Source organism: Olea europaea, unplaced genomic scaffold (assembly GCF_002742605.1).
Source record: "Olea europaea var. sylvestris unplaced genomic scaffold, O_europaea_v1 scaffold2271, whole genome shotgun sequence".
Taxonomy (NCBI): Eukaryota; Viridiplantae; Streptophyta; class Magnoliopsida; order Lamiales; family Oleaceae; genus Olea; species Olea europaea.
The window spans coordinates 20,764-29,708 of record NW_019240776.1 but is presented as its reverse complement, the minus strand read 5'-3'; positions in this window follow the sequence as shown (position 1 = coordinate 29,708).

Here is an 8,945-nt window from a genome sequence, read left to right as displayed (position 1 = left end):
GGACAGGCCCCCTCCTCTCCAAACCGAAGTCCGGTGATATCCTACAACTATATTTGGCCATCTCCAATGAGGCCATCAGCTCGGTTTTAATACGGAAAGAAGGGTCCACCCAACTCCCCGTATACTACACAAGTAAAGCACTCCTATCATTGGAAACCCGTTACCCCGATATGGAGAAGCTCGCTTTGGCTTTGATCACGACTTCTAGGAAATTGAGACCCTACTTCCAAGCTCACACCATCCATATCCTGACAAACTTTTCCCTGAGGCAGGTACTTCAAAAGCCCGATGCCTCAAGAAGGTTATTGAAATGGGTAGTGGAACTAAGTGAATTTGACCTTGTGTTCAAGGCTAGGGCAGCCATCAAAGGGCAAGCCTTTGCTGACTTTGTGGCTGAATTCACCAACCTACCCGAGGTGGATGAAATCGTGAAACCCGTCAAGCCCCTCACGTAGAACCTCTTCATCGATGGGTCAGCTGGGGATGTCGGCTCAGGTGCTAGGGTTGTCCTCATTAGCCCCGAATGTCATAAACTCACCTCGACGGTGAGGTTCGGATTCAAAGCTACCAATAATGCAGAGGAATATAAGGCACTTCTTGCGGGCCTTAGGCTGGCCATAGAAATACAAGTAAAGAGGCTACTCATCAGTAGTGACTCCCAACTGGTTGTTATCCAGGTCAATGGTAACTTCTCAGCCAAAGATAAAACGATGGCCTCCTATCTGAAAATGGTGATGAACCTCATCCCATCCTTCGAAAAGTTTGAGTTGATCCATATCCCCCGCATCGAAAATGCGCATGCAGACGCACTCTCAAAGCTAGCTAGTAGCAAGGACTCAGAGCTACTTACAGTAGTACCTATTGAGCACCTCCTCCTGCCTTCGATCGAGGCCCCTACTGTAATGTGGATCGCTGGAATTCCCACTTGGATGTAGCCTATCATAGCATACCTCGAAGACCAAGTACTGCCCACCAACAAGAATGAGGCTTACAAGCTAAGAAGGAGGTCAGCCTACTTCCTCTTCATTGATGACATTCTCTATAAGAGGAGCTTCTCCTCTCCACTCTTACGGTGCGTCGGAGGAGAAAAGGCTACCTACATATTAAGAGAAGTCCACGAGGACGTGTGCAGTAACCACTCAGGAGGTCTATCTCTGGCACAAAAAATATTGAGGCAGGGGTACTACTGGCCTACCCTAAAGCGGGACGCCCTCGAGTTTGTACGAAAATGCAATAAATGACAGTGCTTCTCTCCTGTGCAAAGACAACCATCGCAGGATTTGACCGCTGTCTCCGGCCCTTGACCTTTCTCAAAATGGGGTGTAGACCTCATAGGTCCCCTACCTAAAGGTAGAGGAAGGGCAATTTTTGCAATTGTGGCCATTGATTACTTCACAAAGTGGGTCGAAGCTGAACCACTGGCAAAAATCACTGAAGCCAACACCTCCAAGTTCTTATGGAAAAATATTATTTGTCGATTCGAAATTCCCTACTCAATTGTCTCAGACAATGGCAGACAATTTGACAACAAGAAGGTTAGAGAATTATGCGAAGAGCTCGGCCTAAAGAAGCACTTCTCCACACCTCACCACCCGCAAGCAAATGGCCAAGTTGAGGTCGTGAACAAGACAATCAAGCACGTTCTGAAAAGGAAGCTTTATGTATCAAAAGGGGCTTGGGTTGATGAGCTGCCCCAAGTCCTTTAGGTGATCCGAACCACCACCAAGACCCCAACAAGGGAAATGCCATTCCTCATGGCATTTGGAATTGAGACGATGAGCCCCGTGGTTGGACTTCCATCCCCAAGACGTCTGTACTTCAGTGAGATAACCAATGATAAGCTTCGGAGGTTCGACCTTGACTTTATCAAAGAAAGAAGAGATGACTCCCAATTGAAGCTCGGCACATATCAGAGAAAGATGACAAGGTCCTTCAACTCGAAAGTCAAGAAGAGGTCATTCCGAATCAACGACCTTGTACTCAGGATGGTCTTTCTGTCCTCAAAAGAACCTATTCCGGTTCCCTAGGCCCTAATTGGAAAGGTCCATACAAAATTCGAGAAGAGGTTCGACCTGGGACTTACTGGATTGAAGACATGAGCAACAAGGCACAACCCCATCCATGGAACATTGAACACCTCAGAATCTATTACCAATAAATTTACTATCTTGCTGGATGACCTTTCCCAGCCTTTGTAACATTTCTATGGTTCAATAAAATTTAGTGATTAAATTAACGTGTTGTACTACCTCGACACCTCGGAGGAGAGGCTAGCGTCCCACCTCTGGGCCACCTCACTTAAACTCTGAGGCACAAGCACATGCTTTCCTTTGGCCTGGCTGAACGTCAAGGAAAGAAGCATCAGCATGGCTGTATCATCCACCATGTCTGGGATGCGTCGTCACCTCGGAGGAGAGGCTCACGTCCCATCTCTGGGCAACTTCGCTTGAACTCCGAGGCGCTAGCACATGCCTCTCTTTGGCCTGGCTGAACGCCAAGAAGAGAAGCCTCAACATAGCTGCGTCATCCACCATGTCTGGGATGCGTCGTCACCTCGGAGGAGAGGCTCGCGTCCCACCTCTGGGTCACCTCACTTGAACTCCGAGGTGCTAGCACATGCCTCCCTTTGGCCAGGCTGAACGCCAATGGGAGAAGCCACCTCGCATGCATTCCGAGGCCCATACAGATACTGTGCTTAAGTAAAGTTCATTTGCCTAAGTCGGAGGTCCATACAGTTACTATGCTTAAGTAAAGTTCATTCGCTTAAGTCCGAGGCTCATACAGTCGTTCATTCCAGTTGTTTAAAGTGATTGAAGTTAAGGTACCAAGGTAAAGTTATTTAGTTAGTGCTTCTGTTAACTATAAAGTTCATTTGCTTAACGAGGCATGTACACTTGGATAAAGAAACAACAATGAAACAATAATGAATGAAAAAGGCATTATATTGATCTTCAATAAGGATTACAAAAGTGGGCCTCAGGCCATTACATTTGAAAGACTGAAAAGAAAACTAATCTAAGTCTGGGTAGATGGGGGAGGTGCCTCAGTACTTGGGGCTTCGGCAGCTTGAGCATCGGCATTTATCTCTTCTACCTCAGCTGTTTCATCACCCTGCACCTCCTCAGCAGGGGTCTGAGGTACCTCGTCCACGAATTCAGACCTGAGTTGAGTCAAATCCAAATTGGGATATAGTTTCTGTGCCTGCTCCATCACCTCGGCATAGGCAAAGTTTCTCCAGTAAACACTGAATCTCTTATACTCCTCTGTATTATGGAAGTTGGCGACGTACTCCTGTATCGCCTCCTCTCTTGCATGGGACGCATCATCCACATACCACTTTATTTGGCCCTCCAAGAACCGGTAAGCCTCTTGGGAACCCGCCAAGGAGAGATTTGCCTTCTCCAGGGCCTCGACAGTCACTTTCTGGTGCTCATTGGAGACCTCCACCTTCTTTGTCAAGGAGGGCGCCTTGCACTGTGACTCATAGACTTCCTTCTTCAAGGCCTCAATCTGAGCCAAGGCAGACTCCAGCTTGGCCAACTCTTCAAGTTTTTGGGCCATGGCTTCTTCCGCCTCGGCCCTAGCTGCCTTCAACTCCTCTGCGAGGGAGGCCGTCTTCTCCTCTGAACACTGGGTCCTTGTCTGAAAATTACTTAGGGCCTCCCTACATTCAAGTGCGAGGCCAGAGGTTCTGACACTTTGGCTCACTAAGGCTCTCGTTAGGTCAGTTGTGTCGCAGGATGAGGCATGCAACTGTCGCCTATCAGTCCAGAACCGATAGAAGCTCTCAGTAGCGCTCCGGATCTCCTGGGGCAGAGCCTCCACCAAGGCTGGGGCCAAGGTCTCCTCCCTACCAGCTAGGAAGCTTGGAGACTTGCCCTTCTCTCGAAAAGGCTTCTGTTTCGCTGCCTCCTCCTCAGCAGCCTCGACGGCTCTCCTCGTGCCTCTTCTCTTGCCTCCTCAGCCTCAACCTCAGCCTCGGCTTCTCTAACCATTTCAATCTTAATGGCTTTGGAGGCGGATGCGAGCAGCTTCGGCTCACCAGTTGATTTAGCCTCGTGGGACACTGATGTCCCAAATTTCCCTGACAAGCTAGTGACATACACCAGCTTCCTCCTCTTCGCCTCCTTAGGGACTTTCTCTTTTCCCCGAGGCTCTTTTGGCTTCTCCTGCCTCTGAGGAGCCCCCTCTTCGGAAGCCTTTGGAGTGCTAAGGAAAGGCGTTCCACCCTGCCTTGGACCTCCTTGGCCCCACTGGACCTCGGCTTTAGGGGCCTTGCCTTAACAGTGGTTGTGGCCTTCAGAATAGTAGCCATGTCCGAAGTTGGGTACTCCCTCCTCTTGAATTTATCTGCATAGCATGTCAGATCAGCACATCAGTATCAAAACAAAAGAACAAGAAAATTTAAAACTATGGGAGCTTCGTACCTCTGGAAGCCATCGGTCCGAAATCCAGGAAGTAGCAACTCCTGTCGATCAGGTGGTCAAAGTGGCGGAGCTTCAGAGGCCTCTTGTAGATGTCCTTTATCACCTAGAACTCTTCCCTGCTGAGCTCGAACCTCGTACTACTATCTGCAATGGAAGCCCTAACAGTTAGAAAAGTTCAAGTGTTCAATTCAGAAGTACAAGCAGGGGCTGGGAGACTCACGAGCTTCGTAGTACTGGGTCGGCACTGTGCAAGAAAGGGCCTTGTCCCCCTCCACTGCCTGCCATTTTCCTCGCACCCAGAATCAGGACTCCTTCCACCACAAAGGGTGCGTGAGCCCCCTAAGGTGTAAGGTAATACCACCCCTTGGACTCCTTCCCTATGACCCAGGGCTGGAAAAGGGTCATAAATATATGGAGAGGCATGTCCTCCCCAAGTGACACCTCCTTCCACAGGAATTACGAGCCGACTAACTGGCTCCACCCACTTGGCAGAACCTGGGTCGGAGACAACATGAAATTCCTTTGTACCGCCCTAAAGAAAGGGTGCAGAGGAAGACGCATACCTGTCTTAAATAGGTATTCACTGACTACCACACAATCGGGCCTCGGGTAGCAGGCCCGCTCGTTCGGCTCGGAAACTAACATTTCTATGGTGTGAGGGACACTGTATCTCTCTCTAATCTCCCCCAACTACTTCCACATCATACTTGAAGGCACTCTAGATGCCCCCCACTCTTCGGTATAATATACTGGATCCTCGGTCATGGCGTACCTATCAACCTCGAAATCTCCCCTATGACTGACCCCATAATCTAACGAAGCTACTGTCACCAGCTCCCTCCCCGAGGTGGACGACATTTCACAGTATTAACAGAGAAATAAAAGGGGCTCTTCTAAGAATAATACCTAAGGGAGGAACTATGCGAACGGAGATAGGCCGGAGAATGAAAGAACAAACAGTCTCGACACCGAAAAGTTCAAGATTTCAGAGAGAATCAGATTGCAAATGTTCAAAAGTTCTAAAAAATGGGATTTTCTCACCTTTTATAGAGGTCCAGGATGAACCCCAGCTGTCAGATCGAAGCTCAGTCAATCTGAACCCTCCATTGTAGATCAAATCCAAGGCGTTGAATTCAAACAATTTTTCAAACCTACGCCTCAGATTCAAGCGTGCCTCCCATGCACCCCATCCAACGCGTCTGCTTCTAGAACCTCCAGCTGTCCTCATAATTGTGTTTTTAATTCGACGGCAGCAGGTACCTTGGAAGTCGTAACGAGTCAGCCACTTTTCCTCGAAAATAAGCACAAAATATCAAATCATTGGCACAGCTATCGACGTACAATCATTCCCACAGAGCCTCGGCTTCCTCTTCAACGTTCAGCCAACAAGCCTCGCAGGTTCGGCTTCCCAACCACCTCGGCTTCCTCTTCAATGTTCAGCCAACAAGCCTCGCAGGTTCGATTTCCCAACCACCTCGGCTTCTTCTTCAACGTTCAGCCAACAAGCCTCGCAGGTTCGGTTTCATAACCACCTCGGCTTCCTCTTCAACATTTAGCCAACAAGCCTCACAGGTTCAGTTTCCCAACTACCTCGCCTTCCTCATCAACGTTCAGCCAACAAGCCTCGCAAGTTCGATTTCCCAACCACCTCGGCTTTCTCTTCAACACAGCCTCAATCTCTTCATCATTCGCGTACGGCAGCACATCTCTAACTCCAACCATGATATAAATATCTATACTTGGACTTGGGGGACTATTATTTGGGGTTCAAAAATTCTTTCAATTTTTACTTCATTAAAGTCCACTCATTACATAAATGACCATACTTGGACTATTGTTGCGTATTTTCATACTTGGCCAACCTACCTAGGCCAATTGCCCACTCAGGCCGAACCACGTGGCACTCCAGTCGAGGTGGCATATATTGCCAAAGTGGGCTATGGTCGAAGCCCTTCAAGCTGAAGTCCACTAGCCGAGGTGCCTTTTACCGAGGCCTGTGAATGTAACCGATGTCCACATGCTGAGGCCTATAAACCTAAGCCATGATGCTGAAGCTGGTTGAAGATAGCTGAAGCACTCAAGTGGAAGTATTGTATGAAATGGCCGAAGCCTCAAAGCTAATGCAGGAGCCTCCGAACCACAAGGGAGCATCCTCCATGGTCACTTCTTCCAAGAGATCCTCTGCACGAAGATCTTATTCGAATGATTGATGGAATGTTTGTCATAAGCATAAAGGTCAAGCCTTGTCACTAGTATGGAGGCTCTGCACAAGCAATAAAGGCGCAGTAAGCTAGCAAGTCAAGCCCCATGCCTAGGATAAGATGTTTAAATCAAAGAGATGAGGACACGTGCCACCTCATCCAAGGGCTCCCATTTCACATGTATCACTATAAATACTTCCCTTGTGTAATATCAAAGGGCTAATACAAGAATCAATACAAAGAACTATACTTTACTCAACTCTCCCTCATTTACTTGCAATACACAAATCGAGTTTGTACACATTTTCATATAAATTTACGAACATCGGTTGGTAATTATTGTACAATCGGATCACGAACAACCCGTCGGATTCTGAAAATCACCGTCTCGCGTCGTTGGGCTACTCCCACGCCCTTTGAACCGCTCATTTTAGACCGTCAACGTGTCTTAGCATGTTGAAAATTTGCCCACGTGTGCGCAGGTGGGACCAGCATCTGTTGGCAACACTTTTTGGGGTCAACACCTATCTCTGTTCAAATATACATTTATATATAAGTCACACATGGCAGTGCACACTTTGACCAAGAAAAGTTTTCAAAAGAAAGGATAAAAAGGAGGTAGATTTCTTAGTGATAAGTATGTTTTTACATACTTATTAGGCACTTTAACGAGTTAATTATTGATGAAATAGAGTGGACTCCTATTCATAATTGTGTAATTATGGTGCTTGTAGGCTAAAAGTCCAAATTGGAAGAGAAAAGAGCTTAAGGAAGAGAGGACCAAAAGTGCACAAACACATGACTTGGATACCAAAGTGTACAAGTGTCAAAAGTGATATGAAAATCAAAATTTGAGGACCAAGTTGTACATGATCAAAGTTGAGGGGCCTTGTGTGCAATTAAATAAAGGACTAAGTTGGAAAAAGAAATGAAGAAAGCCCGCGCTCACGTGCAAGCTTACAATGGTGTGTGTGCGAGAGGCTCTTTGTGATCTCCCGAGGCCAAAAAAGTCTCACAGTGTACGTGCATCATAAATGCCCATGCGAGCACGCCATTTTCTGACTGGAGAATTTTGCCTATTTCACGTAATTTTCGGGACCTCTTCTGTAATTTTACCTGAGGCCATTTTTGGCCATTTAAATACCAATTTGTTGGCCACTTCTAGGGCTACACCCATAGGAGAATGCTTAGAAAAATATTCAAGAAGATAAAAGGAAAGAAGATGGAAGAATATCTAGCAAAATTTGGGACTTTACAAAGAATACCCAAGATTTCAATCCCTCATTTCTTCAAGAATATATCCAAGAGATGGTTTTCTTCCACTAGCTTATATTTTTCTATTATCTCCTTCATTTTGTAATGAGTTCTCTCTTTATTTCATTTTTGTGCTTCTATTTTGTAATGGGCTAAGTGTTTAATGTTGGAATTTTTGGAGTAACTTGACCTAAGTTTCTTTAATGTTAATACTCATCATTTAATGATATAATAACTATGTTACTGTGCATTTTTTTTATTGTGCTTAAATTTTCATTATTTATGTGTCGAATAGATGATTTAATTAGGTGGTTTGTGCAATTATTGAGAGATTGTTGTGCATTCTTAACCAAAATAATTAATGCCCTAAGTTGTTTTAGGAGATAGAGATATACTCCGAATCCTAGATGATCCATTGAGTTATTTTCATCAAGATTTAATGCTGTCGATTGAGTTTTTGTCAGTATAGAGATATAGTATGTAAAACCAATCGATTATTAATTTTACTTGAGAGAGGTAATTAACTAAATTTAAAAAATCGGGTCTAACAATGTAACGAGGTAATTTACACTTTCGATTTATTGCAATATTATAGAAATGACGGTTAAGTGACATCTTAAATCCTAACTCATTTATAAGTCAAATTTCCTTCTCTTTCATAATTGTTATTTTAATTGATCTTCAAATTCATTTTCCTTTCACTTTCACATATAAAATCTATTTGTGTGTTTTTAATTGTTATAATTGAGTCAACAATTGCATAATTAAAAAACACTCCTCTAGGGATCGATACTCGGACTCATAAGTCCACTTTATCACTTGAACACACATGTGCACTTGCAGTATATAATTTTAGTAAACAACTTTTTGGAACCATTGTCGGGGAGTGTTTTATTTCAATTATTATCTTTTGTTGATTCTAATTTTTACAATTTTTGTTCTTTGTTCTTTTGCATAGCTTTTATATATTTATTGTGTTGTTACATTCTTAATTTTGATTTCCTTAGGTCTTTGGTAGTGCATGCTTCGTTCAAGAAGTTTTGATCTTTTTGTGCTTGATCCG